Source organism: Sabethes cyaneus, chromosome 2 (genome assembly GCF_943734655.1).
Source record: "Sabethes cyaneus chromosome 2, idSabCyanKW18_F2, whole genome shotgun sequence".
Classification (NCBI taxonomy): domain Eukaryota; kingdom Metazoa; phylum Arthropoda; class Insecta; order Diptera; family Culicidae; genus Sabethes; species Sabethes cyaneus.
The window spans coordinates 123148365-123168552 of record NC_071354.1 but is presented as its reverse complement, the minus strand read 5'-3'; the positions used below and the strand labels follow the sequence as shown (position 1 = coordinate 123168552).

The 20188-nt window shown below is 39.8% G+C and overlaps 1 protein-coding gene across 2 annotated transcripts in view; it reads left to right on the top strand.

Moving 5' to 3' along the window:
* The window catches only part of LOC128737376 (nuclear factor related to kappa-B-binding protein), a 378855-nt gene that overhangs the window by 275732 nt on the left and 82935 nt on the right, over positions 1–20188 (top strand). The window lies entirely within an intron of this gene.

The window sequence follows — 20188 nt, the reverse complement described above, 5'->3', positions numbered from 1 at the left end:
GATGACTGATCCCGTACCCTACATTTTTACATCTTTTCGGCTTCTATAGGACTCACCTGTTACGTTAGGCGATACGCTGGCCTCTACGTGCGCCGGAGCGGTCACCTCACGCAACACTTCAACGTTGGAGGGACCAGCTATTTCGTGCGATGCACCATCTAACGATGTATTGCCCACTTCAGAATACATTGAATCACTACCATTTCCTTTTCTTCTCAAATGGTAGAATTTACAGTGCTCTGCCACCGTCAACGCTGGGCTCTTGCTGGTCCAGTTAATAATGCCTGCTCACGGACTCGCTTGCGGTATTTACGCATATATTTTGCTTGAAGCAATTGAGACATTGTAGAATCAGATGCACAAAATCACTCACTTCTCACTTAAATTGATTGTATGTTATTATTAACATAACTATGTAACTAACTATGGCGACGATTGGACGAATACTGTAGGGAATTTGGAAAAATTGTTCAACTTTACGTGGAAATTCCAGAAGTTACATACAAAGTACAATTTTCTAATAAAAACTATACAAAAGGCTGATATTTTGTGATTCGAATGGTATGCTAACCATAAAAATATATTCAGAATTGGCTGAGCTATAAGTGTTCAAAATCTATCACTTTGTCGTGTCGCGGTCATTTTTGCTTCTCCAACGTGCCACCCTATTAAAGTAAGACGTAGTCCTACGTCAAAAAAGGAAGAATACAAAATCAAAATCAACTGCACTGTTCGAAGCACCAAACTGGAGTGTTTTATTATTTCCCTTCTATCATCCTATTCCTGGCTAAGCTAAATGCTGACACTGCATTCCCAGCGCGGTGCTGTCTGGTCTGCTCGCTATTTGAGCCGACGTTCACCGTTGCAACAAAGTTAAGTTGGTTGTTTGTTGTTAGCCGTGATGAATTTGGCGAAGGGAGTATTCCGCTCATTAACTTATATATATATATTTTTTCGATATATTACCAGAATACCAGAGGTCTACGTACAAAAACGAGCGAATTGTATGGGTCACTTGCTGCTAGTGACTATGACATCATCGTCTTTACTGAAACGTGGCTTAATGAGAGCTTCTCCAACGCCGAACTCACCCACAAATACACATTGTACCGCTGCGACCGTAACCCACAATCAAGTCGGCTACTCAGAGCCGGAGGTATTTTGGTCGGAGTAAGAATGACTCAGTTCTTCCGTGCATCTGGCTGATGCAGACAGTTTGGAGCAAACCGCGGTTAAGATTAAGTTTCGTGACTCATCGCTTTTCATCTGCGTTGTGTATATTCCCCCGAACACCGAAGCTAATTGTTACGTAAAACACTCTGAGTGTATCCAAGGATTATGCGATTTGAAAAATGCGCGGGACGCTCTTCTTATCATAGGGCTTCTTATCAGCTGGCAGCACTGTTATGCTATCGTTGTTTACATTTTAGTATCGCTCTACAATTTTTCGTTTTTACCTGTGTAAAATAACCGATTATCAATTCTAGTTTTGCAAATTGTTTCTCTTGGCTACCATCTACGCGTGTGATATTATATTTCAAGTGACTCGAGTCGTTTGCTGTGAAATTTTCATCCGTCAAATCTGCGCTAGTGAACTGCTGATCGAACCATGGTGTCCACCTGCAGAACATGTAGCTCCGCAGTCAATGAAATTGACAGTTATATGTCGTGGCAACTGCCGATCGATGTTTCACCGCACTTGCATCCCTGGATTACAGCGTTCCACTTTGGATGCGATATCCACATACGGTGATAATTTGTTCTGGCTTTGCGATGAGTGCGCCAACAGCTTCAATAAGTGGTTGAAGCAGCCCGACCCCGTCGCCACCGTCGCCCCCGTCGACGATTCGTCTAAGTTGTGTGATGCAGTCGATAAATTGAATACTGCTGTCGCCGATCTCTCATACCGCATCGAAAACCATTTCCCGAGTGGATCTTCAGTTCCTGCTTTGAAATATTAAACTCGCAACGGCAGCTTGGCGAATTACCCACACCAAAGCGGAGCCGAGTGGACAGTGCTAAAGACTATGCCTCTGCGGTTGCTGTTTGTGGCACCAGATCCATTCAGCGTACAATAAAAACAGTTGCCGATGAGCGGCAGCAATTTTGGTTATATTTGAGCCGCCTGGATCCGAGCCATACAGTGGATGATATTGTTGCTATGACACAGGAGTGTCTTGATATTACCGATACACCGAAAACTATTATGCCAGTGAAAAAGAATGTGGATCTCTCGTCGCTTAGTTTTGTTTCGTTCCGAGTTGAGGTGCCAAAAGAGTTGAAGGATACTGCTTTGATGGCGTCTACTTGGCCTACTGGAGTTTTGGTTCGCGAATTTGACTTCGATCAGGAGCGATCTAGCAGATTTCGCCAATAGTACCTTGGCTCATTCAAATGCTTTAATTTCGGACAGCGGGAGTCAACTGACTCCCTTCCCTGGCGCCCTTCCCGAGATGGTTTTTTATATCCTGATCCAGATCACTCTGTCTTGCAGAGGTTCCTGGAAACACTGCATGGCGAACAGTTAGGTTTTGTTACCGCGTATGTTCTAGATAGTTTTTCGGTGTGTTGCAACGCGAGTGGAAGTGATTGCTAGTGTGCCAAATGAAGAATAGTGATCAATTTCATCATAGAGAATGAAGAATGCCATATACTCCTATTGAATTGTAATATAGTTTTTGGTTTATGTTTGCCGGTCATCGAGTCAACGAGTTGCCATGTTAACGAAATAAGCAAAGCAACAAGGGATAAGTATTAGTATTATTTCATACAGGGTTACAAATTAATTCAACACTAAATGCATCAAGTTAAACACTCAAACATGTATCCATTTTCATATTTCATAGAATTATTTTAAACATACTAACTTAAATGCAAACATTAAATTCTTTCTTAGTGATAACAGTTATTGAAATCATACTAATTACAAGCTTTCCGATAACAATACATCTGCAGTCCCCTCGCGAAGCAAGTGCTGCACCGCACCGATCCATTACCGTTTATCCTACAGACAGATTCTTATTAGAACTAGTTACCTCTCTCTCTTTCTCATATTTGCACTTGCAACTGTAAAATACCTCTCTTTCTCTTATATAGTGTCACGTTTTTTTTTTTTTGGCGAAGCAGATATGGTGTGAAGCGTGGGAGGATATTGTCATTTTTGATTTTATTCGTCATGTTTGCTATCCGCGTGCGCATGTCGTTGAACACCATTGACTGATTTTTGTTTCGTAAATGCAGTTACATGAGCTCACTGTGCTTCCAGGTCGAGCCTTATATTGCGGGACGGTAAATCGGCATTGTGCAGATTTCATAAAAGTGTTTAACCCTTGGTTTGGACTTGCAATTAATTGAGGGTGCGGTGGTTGGAATGCGTTTTTTTTCGCCTTTGGACGTTGGCTTGGTTTTGGATCCTTTGAATAGATTCTTTTGATGGTTGTTTGGAAGACCTGTGAATTCTCAGCTGTGAATAGGTTTAGTGCAAATGTGTTTTAAGCAAATTTGGATAATTTGACATTTTCTCAGTCAACTGAAAACTATGTATTGTCTGTCGTTTCGTTTTTTATGTTGTTCAGAGCTCTAGATATATAAAATTTTGCCTGTTTGGGGACGCGATAGGTAACTTTTTCGACACGTACAGAGTGGTCGTGCGGTTCTGAGTAAACTTAGGTATCAGGCTTTCACTTTAATCTGTAGACTTCGTAAGCGGTTTTTGCCGCCACACCGCATCAACTATTAGAAGCATATAATTTCCTTCAATATATTTCTTATATCGCGTGATAAAGATAATAATAACTACTAGTTTAAAATTGTAATAAGTAGCCAGTTTCATCCATGTTACCGAGAGTTATGAATGAAGCGAAATATTGACTTATTTTACCCCACTACCATCTTTCGGTTAGTAGTATTTATGTTTAAACGTACTATTCGTACTATACTATGAAATACACCATCTACAGGGATGAGACATTGTCGCGGTTATGCACGATTTAGCAACACTCCCTACAGCCGGCTGTCTGGAGTTTAAATTGCTATAAATACTTTTACCTAATATATAACTCTCTGCTTACACTTAGTAATAGTGTGAGTACTCATTCAAATTTTTCATTGGAACAAATATATTCTCAAAACTATAATAAATGAAAAAATTAAATACGATCGAATGAATAATGAATAGACGAAAAACATACCTAAAATTCTACATTTTATAAAAAAAAACAAAAAAGCAACGATCGCATCACTTATCAAGGTGAATCCTGATCCAACAAACCCAACCTTACTAGCAGAACTCCTTCCTGTAATCTTTGTAGGGATGCAGAGGTTAACACGGTCCCTAGAACAGCAAAGATTACACTAACATTCCTTCCTCGTTCCCACCTGATTGCAAGGACATGGCCGGCGCAGTTATTGATCATTACTATGTCGAATCACTGAATTTTGCACAATGAGAATGATCGGTAAATCCCAACCACATTCATTTGATTCATTGTGCAATTTCACTGGTTCTGGTCAATCACTGAGTGCAACCATTGATATGTGCAATCAGTCTAAGCTAAGCTAAGCTGATCCAGATCACTCTGTCTTGCATACCTCAGCTTTGGATCTTCTCGATGGATACAACACAGCAACCTTGCAGCAAATTAATAGCAACGTAAATGAAAATGGGCGTTGTCTCGATCTCTGTTTCGTCAGCACTAGCGACATCGCTCCCAAGCTGACGTATGCACCTGCGCCTCTCGTTAAGCTGGTTCCTCATCACCCAGCCCTTGTTCTGTCGATAGCTAACCGTCACAGTGTTGTGTACTCTGAGCCACCTACTCGTATTCGTTTCAACTTTCGCCAAGCTGACTATGAGGGTTTAGTTAGCGAACTACACAACATTGACTGGGTGGGCGCCTTAAATCCCAATAGTATCGACTCGGCAGTCAACGAGTTCTCATTAATCATGAACAGATTGATTGACCGTTACGTTCCACAAGTTCAAAGACGTTCGAGGAAATATCTTCCATGGCAGACAAAGGAACTTCGACGTTTGAAAGCAAAAAAGAAAGCTGCCTTTAGAAGACTTTCTGCTAGTGGTGCACTATTGCTTCGTGAATATTATCGACGTATTAACTATGAATACAAAGCTCTCAGGCGACGTTGCTACTCGAACTATAGACGACAAATGGAGAAAAAGTAAAAGTCATATCCCAAGATGTTCTGGAATTTTGTTTACGAACAACGAAAAGTTTCAGGTATGCCTTCCAGTATGGAATTTGGTGGCGATAAAGCTGATAGTGCCGCCGCTTTATGCAGCATATTTGCATCGAAATTCTCTAGCGTGTTTTGCAACGAAGTGCTTACTTCTGCACAAATCTCGGACGCAGCAAACCATGTTCCTCGTCTTGGACACTCCTTCGCTTCTATTGACATCGATAACCACATGATTCTGGCAGCTGCCGACAAGCTGAAGCATTCGTGTTCTCCAGGTCCGGATGGGTTTCCGGCAACGCTGATTAAAAAGTGCATCTCTGGCTTGCTCCAACCTCTCACTCATTTGTTTCGCCTATCTCTTTCCACAGGAAGATTTCCAGTTGCTTGGAAACAGGCATTTATGTTTCCTGTTCACAAAAAGGGCGATCGAGTGAATGTCGACAACTAACGGGGAATTTCTGCACTGTGTGCTGCGTCAAAATTATTCGAGCTGGTCGTCATTAAATCAATATTTTCGCATTGCCAACAAGCCATTGCAGACGAGCAACACGGTGTTATCCCTAAACGGTCCTGCACCACGAATCTGCTGTGTTTTACAAGTTATGTGACGGACAGCTTTATTGGACGATCCCAAACAGATGCGGTATATACAGACTTGTCCGCAGCCTTCGATAAGGTTAATCACCGCATCGCAGTCGCTAAATTGGATCGGTACGATTTTTGCGGCAATCTGTTAAGCTGGCTAGAATCTTACTTAACTGGACGAACCCTGAACGTAAAAATTGGTGACGAGATATCCGTCCCCGCTACTTCCGGGATTGCGCAAGGTAGTCATCTGGGTCCACTAGTGTTCGTTCTGTATTTCAACGACATAATCCACTCACTAAAATGTCCAAGACTCGCCTTTGTGGATGATTTGAAGCTTTTCAATAGGAGCCATAGCACTACCGACGCGCTATTTCTTCAAGAACAACTTGATATGTTTGCTAACTGGTGCGAAGTGAATCGTATGCTGCTCAACCAAGTTAAGTGCTCTATGATTACGTTTACGAGGAAAAATCAGCCGTTACGTTTCGACTATAATATCAACGGAATTCCAGTTCAACGAGTCGACCATGTAAAAGATCTCGGTGTGTTATTGGATGTTAAATTAACCTTCAAACAGCATATATCGCTCATTGTTGCTTAATTATGCGAATGACTCGTGACTTCCGCAGTATCGAGTGCTTAGTAACGCTTTACGGGTCGCTTGTTCGGTCTTCATTAGAATATTGCTCTGCTGTATGGATTCCGCACTACAACAATGCCATTCAACGCATCGAAAGCATCCAGCGCCGAGTCGTACGCTACGCGCTTCCGATATCCTGACTTCCAACATTCTTCGCCAGATCAATCTGAATGCACCATTAAGAGTGTTGCGAAGGATTCCTCTGCTTAACCTGCCTTTTCGTCGCACCAACTACAGTGCTAATGGCGCCATCACTGGTTTGCAACGTGCATTCAATCGTGTTTCAACAACGTTTGACTTTCATCTATCTAAGCAAGTGTTACGTTCTAAATTTGTCTCAATGTTTCGATGTTTGCTGTATTAGGTATTAAGAGCCGTTAGGGCATTGTTGCCTGTTGGTTAAATTATAATAAAGTAATAATAAAGTAATAAAGTAATAGGGGACTACAACCTGCCGCACCTTCAGTGCTGCTATGATACCGAATTGGGTCAACTGCTTCCCACAAATGCTACTACTGACCAAGAACTTGTTTTGGTGGAACATGTTGCTGCTGGGCTTCAGCAACTGAACACACTCACTAATACCAACAACAGAATTCTAGACCTGGCTTTCAAGAACGATGCTGGTTGCTTTGAACTATTGGAACCTCCTACAGGGCTACTCAGAATAGATGCTCACCATAACCCATTTGTTCTGACGTACCACTCAGTCATCAATATGGTCCCGGAGTGCTGGAGTCATTCACTGATTTCAATCGCTGTAATTTTGCCGACTTGAATACCTTATTCGACGAAATCAACTGGAGACAACTGCTAACCAGTTTGTCATGCGACGATGCGATTCAGCAGCTTTATTCAATTGTGAAGACGACGCTACGTGATAAAGTGCCGACAAAAAACCTCACAAGACGCTACAAGAAGCTTTCTTGATGGAATGCGGAGCTTCAAAACTTGCGCAACCGATTGCGTAAAGCGAGAAAACAGTACTTTACAAAAGTAATACGTGATTCACTGTGCAACGCGAAGGATAAGGTTCCTACCAAAGATAGGTCAGGAATCTACCAAATCAACTGTAAAGACTGCCCGTCAATATACATTGGCCAAACTCGTCGTAAAATCCAAGCCGGGATAAAGGAGCATAGGAATGCAACAGAGAACAAACGCATAAACGACTCCAGTGTGGCGATGCATGCCATTAGTCTTCAACATCAAATAGACTGGGACAGTGCAAAAATGTTAAAAAATGTGAGAAAATCGTCACACTTAAATGCCTGGGAGTCTATGCAAATATCTACAGCTGAGCAACCGCTAATGAATGAGGACGATGCTCCAATAATATGGCCGCTCTTCAGTTTGACTAAGTTAAGGATGTAGATGCACCATCTCTTCAAGATAATCAGTTGGACATCATCCCGTTGATGGGAAACATATTTCCCGAAACCGGTCGGTTTAAAAGGTAAACTATCCGTTTGTAAGAACTATTAGTGTTATGTTCCGTTCACTAAATATTGAGTTATCGGCATAAAAATAGTTTTTGTAGTGAAGAAAAATATATTTTTTATTTCACTTTAAGGGGGATTAATCAAAATTTAAATTCTACCAGACGATAGAGCTTTCAGTTTCAAGAAACTCTTCCATAAGTTCGATAAATCTAAAACCAAGTTTTCCCAGTCAAAACTCTAGAGCGCACGTCTTTTTGGTTTTGGACCACTGTGCGCGCGAGTAATCGTATTACAAAAGTTGGCGCGAGTGTTGGAGGGTTAATATCTTTTGATCGGCAAAACCAATTCTTCTGAAATTTTGCAGATATATTTGCAGCATTAAAACCTTTCGTTTGATACTAAAATAATTGAAGCTTGATAAATTGTCTTAGATGAAATCGTCATAAATTATTGTAAATTTTAATGTGTTGTATTCAATTGCTCATAACTTTCAAATTAAACGTCCAATCAAAAAACAAATCAACAGTGATCTATTAAGCTATGTTACCTTTCAAATGAGACTAATAGCGCCCTAATCGGTTTAGCCATCTCTAAGAAACAGGCGATAATTATTACCTTGTCAAAACAGGTTTTTTAAGCATAACTTTAAAACTACTTGTTTGCTTTCAATAAAATTTACCCGAAAAATTTAGCGTTAACAAGAGCTTTCAGTCAATACCAAGATCGTTGAAATCGGTCATTTGGTTCTGGAGAAAATCGTGTCACGTAATTTTCACGTTTTTACTTATAACTTTCAAACGAAAAGTCGGACCACGAAACAATTCAATAGTGACACACACACACACACACACACACACACACACACACACACACACACACACACACACACACACACACACACACACACACACACACACACACACACACATACACACACACATACACACACACATACACACACACACACACACACACATACACACACACACATACACACACACACATACACACATTGCTCAGTTGGTTGAACTCTGTCGATTGATATATGGAAAACTTGGTTTTAGATTTATTTTTTTTTATTTATTTATTTTCTGTTAAATTCATCTGACAGTGTCTACATGAATACTAATTGCTACTTAAAAATTTCTGTTACGTAGTCTTTGTACAAACTTATGCGATGCGAATCGAATAGCTCTTCCACTGTCGAAAATGTTCTAATGCAAGCAGTTACAGGCTCGTTACAACCGAAAGCAGTGCGATGAAATGGTGCTTGCAGTAATCCGGTCGATCTTAGATTACGCTGCGAAGCGCGAAAATCCATGAGTAACAAAAGCTGGGGAGAGTCAATTTCACCATTTATGACTTTTGCCACAAACACTGCCTGCTGGATTCTACGTCGGTGTTCAAGTGAATCTAGGTCAAGAAGACGGCAACGATCCAAGTATGGCGGGAGCTCCTCTGGATTACGCCACGGTAGATGTCGCAAAGCCATCCGGATAAATTTTCTCTGCACTCTCTCGACACGTAAGTTCCACGATACTTGCTGAGGATTCCAAACTAAGCAACAGTTCTCAAGCAGCGGTCGAACTAGAGCGCAGTATAGCGACTTGAGGCAGTGGGGATCCTTGAAGTCCCGACCAATTTTTGCAATAAATCCAAGCTGACGCATTGCTTTCGAGATAATTGATTCGCGGTGTAGGTTAAATGTGAGCTTAGTGTCCAGTAAAATTCCAAGGTCAGTAACATGGTCGACTCTGCGCAATTCAGTTCCATCTATCCGATAGTTAAAAAGAATCGGAGTTTTTAAGCGGTAAAAACTCATCACCTCGCATTTCGCAACACTTATTGTAAGCCAGTTTTGTTTACACCATATAACAAATACGTCGAGCAAAGCTTGAAGGCGGCGACAATCCTCCATTTTCCCAACAGCCAAAAATAATTTCAAGTCATCAGCATATACAAGTCTGCAACCAGCATCCAATAGGAACGTAACATCGTTGAAAAACAGCGAGAAAAGCAGCGGGCCCATATTGCTACCTTGCGGAACTCCAGACATGTTCGTAAACTGCGAAGAAATACAGGATCCAAGCTTCACACGCAGCACTCTTCCACGCAAGTATGAGCTTAGCCAACAAATCATCTGTTGAGAAGCCCCCAGATGGGAAAGTTTACGCAATAATATGGTATGGTCAATTCTATCAAAAGCAGCTTTCAAGTCCGTGTAGATTACATCAACTTGCTTCTTGTTCTCCATTTCCGAAATACATAACGAAGTAAATTCCATCAGATTCGTGCAAACGGAACGACCAGGCATAAAACCATGCTGCGCTGTGGATATATAGTTCTTAGTGCGGGACAAAATCACTCCACTCACGATTATCTCGAACAGTTTTGACGCAGCAGAAAGGCTCGTAATTCCGCGATAGTTTCTTACGTTATGACGATCACCAGTTTTATATACTGGGAACATAAATGATTGCTTCCAAATAGTAGGGAATTTACCTTGTTCGAATGACTTGTTAAAAATCGTGCGCAAGGGAATGGCCAAAGGCTCGGCACAGCGATTTAACACCACAGCTGGAATACCATCAGGTCCCGCGGAAAATGTACGCTTTAATTTTCTTGCAGCTTCTATCACCATGTTGGTAGTAATGTCGAATAAGCTCAAGTCAACTAAGTCGGACGGAACATGCGCAACAGCTACATCCGCATCAAGGTCCGAGGCTGTTTTATCGGCGAAGACAGATGCGAAAAAGTTAGCAAACAGCTCACAAGAATCGGCGACAGTTTCAGATTCATTTCCATCAAAGCAGACGCATGAAGGGATGGATGTACGTTTCCTCTTTGAATTGACAAAATTCCAAAAGCTTTTAGGTTTTCTGCGGAGATCGGTTTGCACACGCAACACATACGATTTGTATAAAACAGCATTCAGACGACGATATTCATCACTGCAGCGCTTAAACTTTCGCTGAGTCAGCAATGTTCTCGATCGACGACGACGAGATTTATGGAACCTTCGTAAGAATTTTTTGAAATTGAAAGCTCTATCGTCTGGTGGAATTTAAATTTTGATTAATACCCCTAAAAGTGAAATAAAAAAATTATTTTTCTTCGGTTTCAATATAGCATATTGATATGTTCTGCAAAGTTTTAGAACATATTATTACAAGAAATTTTGTTGAAAACAGTAACCTTCTATCTATTCAGCGAAGATAGAAAAATCTTATTTATTGTATATGAATTTGTAAAATCAGTTTTTTTCTATTTTAGCTCTTTTTGTAATTGTTGTATGACTTTTTCATGTATTACAAAATTGTACAAATAGTAAAAATACACAACTTTGCTGAATATAGTATACCTCTATGTTTGTTTGTTTAGGTACTGTAGAACTTTGACCCCGAATTACTCGACTACCAACAGATACATTTTAAACATTTTATATTTGCTGATAGTTTTGCTGCATACAGACACCATTTTTTCATATAAAGAAACGAGAGAAAATTCCGGTTGGGGTCAATTGCGGTACATCTCACATGCTGATTGCTTCGTTTCTGTGATTGCGTTATTTCGGTCTATAACAAGGCCGGTGGCTCAACCGTCTCCCCAGCATCTCAATTTAGAGGGCAGCCAGGAACAACGCAGCATCTCCTAGCTTAGCTAATCAATAGAGTATCACCGGCTATGGTTGCGTGTAGAAATACCCTTTCTTATTTCCAGGCAAGTTATTTTCGATAGCCAAAACTAACATACCGGGCACGGTATTCGTGGTAGGCTTCGTCCACTTTCCTCTGGTTTGGAGAGTGGACAGGTACTCTCTGACCACCTCTTCCAGAAGTGATCCCGCAACAGCGTCAAATATTGCCAGCGTGACAGTCGATTTTCTCTGACGCCCTATTGCTTTGGAACAGGTAATATTGAACCTGTGACAAAACGGTCGCAAATTCTTCGAAGTTCAAAGTGGTATTTTGTAGCGTTCTCATGAAATGCCATTCAATTTCTCGGGGAAGTAGGAAATCGATAATTCTCACTTATGTCATTTAATCATGGAATTGCTGATAGAGCTGGTGAAGCTCATTGGAACCTCCAACAAAATTAGTCGCGTTATCCGACAGAATTCTTCGAATTAGGCGGTGATGGTTTATGAAGCGGCCAAGCGCAGCTAAAAAAGCCTCAGTGGTCATACTGGATACCAACACTAAATGGATACCTTTGGTAACAAGGCAAACAAATACAGCTATGTATCCTTTGATTTGTTTTGGGCGATATTTTCCCTCTTTAACCATTATCTACACCGGTATATTCAAAGAGTATGGCAGGATTAGCATAAGCATAAGCATAGGATACCGCCCGCGTGCTGCTACTCCGTTATTTACCAGGATCGATGAAAATGGCAAAATGATGGATGGAAAAACCATGTTCGGGACAGCAGGCTATTCCCCACTGTGCAGCCTCACCAGCTCCCTACATGCTGATCAATACCGACGCCGGCCACGTCCGAATGCGGAATTCAAATGTCATGGCAGGATTCCATTGTGCGAGCAAATCATCTGGAAGTTTATCGCCCCTCCTATTTTTAGCACCCACACAGTCTGCCAAAACAGCTAACTGGTGAGACGAGGCCGAGGGGAGTAACAGTCATGAGCTCTAGAACACGTATCGGATCAGCAGGCTTTTCCTCCAGAATATTCGCTGAAAACTTGTATCACGGTCGTCAACCCTAATTTGACGATTCATCTTAGTAACGTCGGCTGTAAAAGCAAAACGAGGTCAGTGAAACAACAATAGGATAGTAAACAACTCGTTTTGGATGGTTGGACCGACTTGCAGCCAAGGCCCGACAACGTCACCTTCAATTGCATAGCGTCACTCAACAATGAAGTAGTGAAGCTTCGGTTTCAACAGAAGCAGCACCGCTTCAGTTTCAAACTGGCTTCAGTCAGCGTCAGCGAAACGGGTCGTCATGACTATCGATTTCAACTTTTCATTTGTACTTTTCTATCAGATATTCAGAAGAAGGCCAGCAACTATGAATGCAAATGAATTGAATTTGTAACATTTCCTATAATGCAACGCATATTAAAGTTAACCTTGTCAATGTCGACAAATCGTGCCTGACTTTCTACCGTCGTCAATTGAAACAGCCACCAATTTTAACTGAAGCTTGCTTGAACAGAACAACAAATGAACTGACCTCGACGACTTTGTTGGTTGACCACAGACGCTTTCCAAGTTTCTGGACCAGGTCGCTGGAAATGAGGCACACCTGAGATGCACAATCCAATAATGCGCGGTATGCATGGGAGCAACGGTTAGAGTCCATAAGGTTGCTTACGGCTGTCAACAGTAGCACTTCTTTTGTTGAGAAACGTGTACTGGAAACGTGACTAACCGTTGCGCTTGACATTGGTTCACTACCAGCGGACTCCACTGGCGCTTGATTTATGTTGATGGCGACTTGAGACGTAAATGGCATCGATGTTGCAGCCGTCTCAGGAACAGCTGATGCAACGGGGTTCTAGTAATGCAGCAAGGAATTATTTTTTGGAGACCACTTAATGCAAGTTTTCTCGGATATTGCTTCGATGCCCCTTCCGAAGAAAGTTGAAACAAACTCGGCTCTCTTTTACTTTTGCTGTACGTTGTGTAACAGTCATATTATGGAATACAGGACACTTGAAGTTCGGATGTTGTCCGCTGCGCCTATGGTTCCGAAGCTACAGACATTTTCTTGTAAAAAAATATGCTTTTTTCAAATGTCAAATTTCAAGCTGTATACAAAATTGATTGAAGTTTTTCCACATTTTCTCAAAGAGGGGCAAATAATAACATCAAATATGAATAATTTTGGAAAAATCAGTTTTTCAACTTTGTGAAAGTGAAGTGAAAGTTACGTGACACGATTTTCTTCGGAACCAAATGACCGATTTCAACGATCTTGGTATCGAATGAAAGCTCTTGTTAACGCTAAATTTTTCGGATAAATTTTATTGAAAACAAACAAGTAGTTTTGAAGTTATGCTTAAAAAACCTGATTTGACAAGGTAATAATTATCGCCTGTTTCTTAGAGATGACTAAACAGATTTAGGCGCTATTAGTCTTATTTGAAAGATAACATAACCTAATAGATCACTATTGATTTGTTTTTTGATTGGACGTTTAATTCAAAAGTTATGAGCAATTGAATACAACACATTAAAATTTACAATAATTTATAACGATTTCATCTAGGTTGATTCATCTACAGTAGAGATTTGTATAACGCGGATTTGTAGAACGCGGATTTCTATAGCGCGGGTACCATGATATTTCTATAACGCGGTTTTCCGCGTATAACAAATACACGTAGCATATGGATATTGAGTTAATTGGGGCTAAACTCGAATTTTGAGCGATTTTGAACAGATACGACCGTGGTGTCTTTTAAGAAGTTGTAGGACACATAACAGTTGACTCTCTAAGTGATATACAGAAACCACAAAGTTACGGGTTGGCCTGCTGGAGATTCCGGAATATCCGTCGAAATTTTCGTATTGGTAAAGTTGGTTATAATTGGTGAAATATTTTTGAATTAACTAATGTCGGGTAATTGATACGAATTAAAAAAAAAAGTAATAAATAAACGATCTTAGAAATCCATAAGGTGGTCCTCCGGAAAATTCAAAACATATCGTGAATATTTTGAGTGTAATTTAACTACACTAGAAGTATATTACGACTATTTGTGATTCAATTTGGCCATTAGATGGTTTATCGGGAGAAAATTCAAAGCTTGCCTGAAATTGGTCACTGGAAATGCAAATGTTTTTAATTTGTAACAGATCAAAATGAAACGGAATATCAGCAATCCTCAACTAAATAGGCCGCTCACGACTCGACATGGCCGCCAAAACGTTCACTGGAAAATTAGGATTTGTCGTCAAAGTGAATAATAAGTGAAAATTCATGTTGAAGTCCGCGTTACAATTTGAAAAAGGTTTGATATAAACCATTTCGGATTCAGAAACAGAAATGATGCGAATACTGCAAATGTTCGCTGACTATTTGTTTAAAACGAGGTTATTTCGCAAGTTTGTTGAAATTACCAATTTTGCTAGTGTAATTTGATAGTAGAATCAATATATATAGAATGCCAGTGTCGCTGCAGTGCTCGTGATAAACATCACACATTTGAAAATTATGTATTTACGTTGTATGCGCATATGTGTGAGTGCTCGATTCGAAACGAGAATCTCATTGTCAAACCCATTGTGAAAAGGCAACCCAATAAAAAATCCTTCTGCTTTTCCGTAAATCACGTAGGATAAACCACCCGATTTGGTCGTTTTGGGGTATTTCGTCGGCAGGAAAATTTTCTATTGGGCAATTTGACAATGTTGTTCCCGTATCCAAGACACGAACCACCAACATGTTTGCCACTAAAATATCCATGAAACACCAGCGACACTGGCATTCTATATATTGATTATACTAAATTGATAGATGTGGTATAGTGAACTGAACTACCGGTAACATTTACTATACTTACAAATCTAATGGCAAATATATCAACTTTTGTATAAGCTCTTTACCAGGTATTGTGCTCTTCTGGGAAAATTTTAACATAAATCTAACCATCGTAGTTAGCCATGTCATGGCCATTCCGAAATCCGCGTAGACGGTATCTAATATTTTTATGAGGTTTGCCTGAGAAAAAGTGAGAGAGAAGTGTTATTGCTTTTGTTTTCACCTTTTCCTGGACAATTCAGAATGGGGCTTCTTGTAAGAGCGTACAGGCTACGAAAACTTTATTGCTTTCGTCAACGCGATAAGTAGTTCGATGCCCTTGATCATCAAATTTAATCATTTAATATCGGATCTTTTGGTGCATTTCATAATGGCCAGGTTGAGTCATAAACCGCTGAATTTATATTCCTATTTCACATTGTTCAATTCGAGGTTGAATGAAGATAATTGTGAACTCAAAGAACAATTTTCGCTCGTTGACCACTATTACGGATGTTCCGTATTTGTCGGAGAATCGTATGTTGGCTTCTCAATAGTACGGATTGTTTACTTTACATATTTTACGCCAAATAATAAGCCATAGGAACTTTAAAAAGAATTTGGAAGCTATGAGAAGACTTCACAGAAATGAAAATTTACCGGATGTTCCGGAAGACCAAGAGGCGATTTTTTCTGTCTCACCAAGCATCTGTAAGATGAAAAAATATATACTTAACATCTTTCCCAAAGGAACCATGGTCGTGTTGATTCAAAATTTCGTAAAATTCAGGTATAGCCCCAATTAACTCAATTTTCATATGCTACGTGTACTTGTATAACGCGCTTCTTATAACGCGGTCCCAATTACCCGCGTTATACAAATATCGACTGTAGTTTGAATTATTTTGGCATCAAATTAGAGATTCTAATGCTGCTAATATATCTGCAAAACATCAGAAGAATCGGTTTTGCCGATCAAAAGATATTAACCCTCCAACACTCGCGCCAACTTTTATAACACGGTTACTCGCGCGCACAATGGCCCAAAACCAAGAACACATGCGCACTAGAATTTTGACTGAGAAAACTTGGTTTTAGATTTATGAAACCTGCGGAAGAATTTCTTGAAATTAAAAGTTCTATCGTCTGGTGCAATTTAAATTTTGATTAATCCCCCTAAAGGTGAAACAAAAAAATTATTTTTCTTTGCAGTTTCAGTATAACACATTGATGTGTTCTGCAGAGTTTTAGAACATATTATTACAAGAAATTTTGTTGAATACAGTAACCCCCTACGATAAAACTGAACCTTGTCGTGGTGTAGGGCTTTTTAACTAATCAGTAAATGAACAGCGGTCACGTTTACTTCTGAATGTGGGTATATATCAAAATACTTTTGTGATTTCAAGTGGGACTCGGGGTAAAAATTTACCAAATGTGATTGTTGCGTTGTTCAGAAAGTGCTTGTATTCCGTTTAAGAATAAGGCCAGTATGGGGATCTCTGACAATTATGAAGTTTTCTGGAATTCATCCCTATTTATCACAACTGTCACAAATATCTCCGAAAAATGTCGGATTGATTGAGTTGGTCGAGGGCTTAGGGTTAGTAAGGGGATCTAAGCGGGATACCAGATCCGATTGGATGCCGAAGGACCACTCTGTAATGATTACGGGTAATAGCACTTCTTAGGTAGCAGATGGGAAAATTAGGTCAATTCGTGTCGCGTGTTCGAGTTTCGGCTAGACGGTGCTGCTAGATAGAGTAGGATTTTTGCACTGGCCCCGTGGCTGTCCTGAGCTCTGATGGCCGCCCGCGGGCTCTGTCGATGGGAAGGGGTCGAGTCTTAAAGAGACGTTTAAGCCCAGAGCTTTACAGCACTTTGGTCTCGAGGGTTGGAAGGCGGGCGAGTCTCTATACTTTGAAGCTTCTGTCGACTACCGCGAACGTCCAGCTTGTGCTGCGCTCAATTTACTTTGTATCGTGGGAATGCACTGTGAATGCTAAGGGGATGAAAGATTAAATTTGCCCTGATAAGTTGATAACCACTAATGCTCTGAAATTTGTCTTACCTATTGGTTCATTTGTGGTTGTTTGTGTTGGAAAACTGAAAGCGGGCGCGCGGTTGAAGACCGGTGTCAGGCGGGGCTGACGAATCCTCCACTTCTTCACTATACCACATATTGCAACTGGAGTGGTACCAAAAGTCCAAAGCACATTTACAAATTCGATCTATTATTTTTCTTCTCATCATCATCATTATCATCATCATCATTATATTTAAAATATGACATTGCGGCCTTTGGCAGAGAGATCTTAGAGTCAGTTCATGGAGTCCGCGCAGGGCCGAAACGCCTCCGCCTGCGGGTGTAGGCGTAACGGCTGTGCTTGGGGCTCTACCTGTGTTTTAGTGGGCGACAGTGCCTGTCTCGTCAGGTAGAACTGATGTTTGAGGTCTCCCTGACACTTTGTTGACATCACAAAAGGGTCCAGCGCAGAGTTTTATACGCTATTAAGCGACCAGTTGGATAACCCGAAAAAAAGGAAAAAAAGAAATTTTGTTGAATACAGTAACCTTCTATCTATTCAGCGAAGATAGAAAGCGAAGATAGAATCTTATTCATTGTATGTGAATTTGTAAAATCAGTTTTTTCTGTTTTAGCTCTCTTTGTAATTGTTGTATGGCTTTTTCATGTATTACAAAATTGTTTAAATAGTAAAAATACACAACTTGGATTTTATATTATATTTTGAAACATTTTATATTTGCTGATAGTTTTGCTGCATACAAACACCATTTTTCCATATGAAGAAACAAGAGAAAATTTCAGTTGGGGCCAAATTCTGGTACACCTCACATGCTGATTGCTTCGTTTCTGTGATGGTGGTTTATGCTGATCTATTTTCCCAACAATTTAAAGTATTAATGCATTGAATAATTATGACGTTTTGCTCATAACAAGTTAATTGAAGAATAAACGTTAATTAAACAGCGATTTGTAACTTTATAACAATATGGCATTCAAAAACCTACACGTGTTGTACAAAATGCAACAGCGTGAGTAACCGAAGGTTAATAAAAATTGATGAAATTGATTCAAGAAAACTTTATTGATGTCAATCAAAAAGAATGGCATTGCAGTAATTTATGCGTAGTTCAAAAACCAATAAACTAGACTTTTACTACGCAATGTACATGTTACAGAATAATATTTCCTCTTACAACTTGCTTTTACTTGCACTTACTCAAATTAGTGACAAATAACTTACCCTTACTCAATAATTTCATGAAAAAAAGGATTCATCAAAATTTATAGGTGCTGCTATTTTGTTCAAATTTTGTGAACTTATTCAATTTCCAAAAAACCAACCAACCAAAACCAACGCACTACGCAACGTTAACCAATAGATGAATTATGTTCCGAAGACCTGCCGATTTCTATCTCAAAGAGCAAGTAAGACCGTATAACAAAGGTTCTTTTCACCACTAGGTGGATTAAACCCGGTTTATTAATAAGCAATTACATATACAGCTTTTGTTAAACGTTTGTTAGGTTTCTAACTAATTGCTAAACGATTGTAGAAAACAGACGTTCTATGAAAAGCCCGCATTTAATTAACCATTCCCTCAAACTTCTCAAAACAAGTACAAAACGTAACCTATACTTTAAATACATCCGCCATTAACAATTTACGTCTTTTAATACAATTGGTGGCAGTACGAAGTTTGCCGGGTCAGCTAGCTTTACGTATATTTTATTCAGTCAATTTAGTGTGTAAAACCTTTGTAAACATGCATTAGATACGCACCTAACGTAGAAAGTTTCCAGTTTTGGTTAGTTTCATTAATTTGATAAATGAGGTGAAAGAATTAGCTCTAGGCAGTTTTTCCAAATTTTCCACATGTTTCCAATGAATATTCGGCAGTAATCATTAGGATTTTGGAAAGAACACCATTTCTAACTAATGGTTTAGCACTGTTATAACGAACAGATGTTCTATGGAAATTTAGCACAATTCACTATTCAATCAAGTTACCTTCATCAACGTGTTTGTTTGCCTAGCAACGTCGCGACGCTGCTTCATATTGAATGCGGGTCGGCTGATTTGTACCGATAATAATCATAGCAATCTAAAACATTGTCTATACAATGGATGGCGGGAAAAGTAAAATATCGGTTTTTTACTATTTTCCAGCTTTTCGCGTGAAATTTTATTACTTTTTTTTACATATAAACCTGACGCAGACCAAAACACTGAAAAAAGAACCATGCAATTCCGTCAAGCCGTTCTTGAGTTTATCCCTTACAAACAAGCAAACAAACCAACTTGGTTTTATTATATAGATTATAATTATTTTATTATGTGTTATTATATTTAAACTAATATTTTTGGAAGACTAATCTGTTTTCAGAGAGTGAAATAAGGTGCTATATCCTTGGCCAATTGCAGCCTGGCTTATGGTCTAAATGCCATTAGTTCATCCCGAGTGTCCGGAGCATCACTTAACCTTTAATAGCAAAGATACTCCCAGCGTCTGTAAATAAATCATTATCTATATGGGAAGCGTTTGGAACGGGAGGTCTACGCTTTCTTCCTTCCGCTTGATCTCAAGGAGTTGAATGGAATTAGATATCCCAAGGAACATTTTTGTTGTATAGCAGCTTATCAAACGCTTCGTCAATTGGTTTTAGCTATAGAATAGTTGAATAAGCTACTCTTAAGCAAAATTGTTTGTTGGGATTATTTCTGGTTCCACTTTATTCCTTGCAATTCGCTGCGGTGCATGCTGCGCAGTTGGCCTGGCCGTTGACAAGAAAAATGATTGATTCAAGGT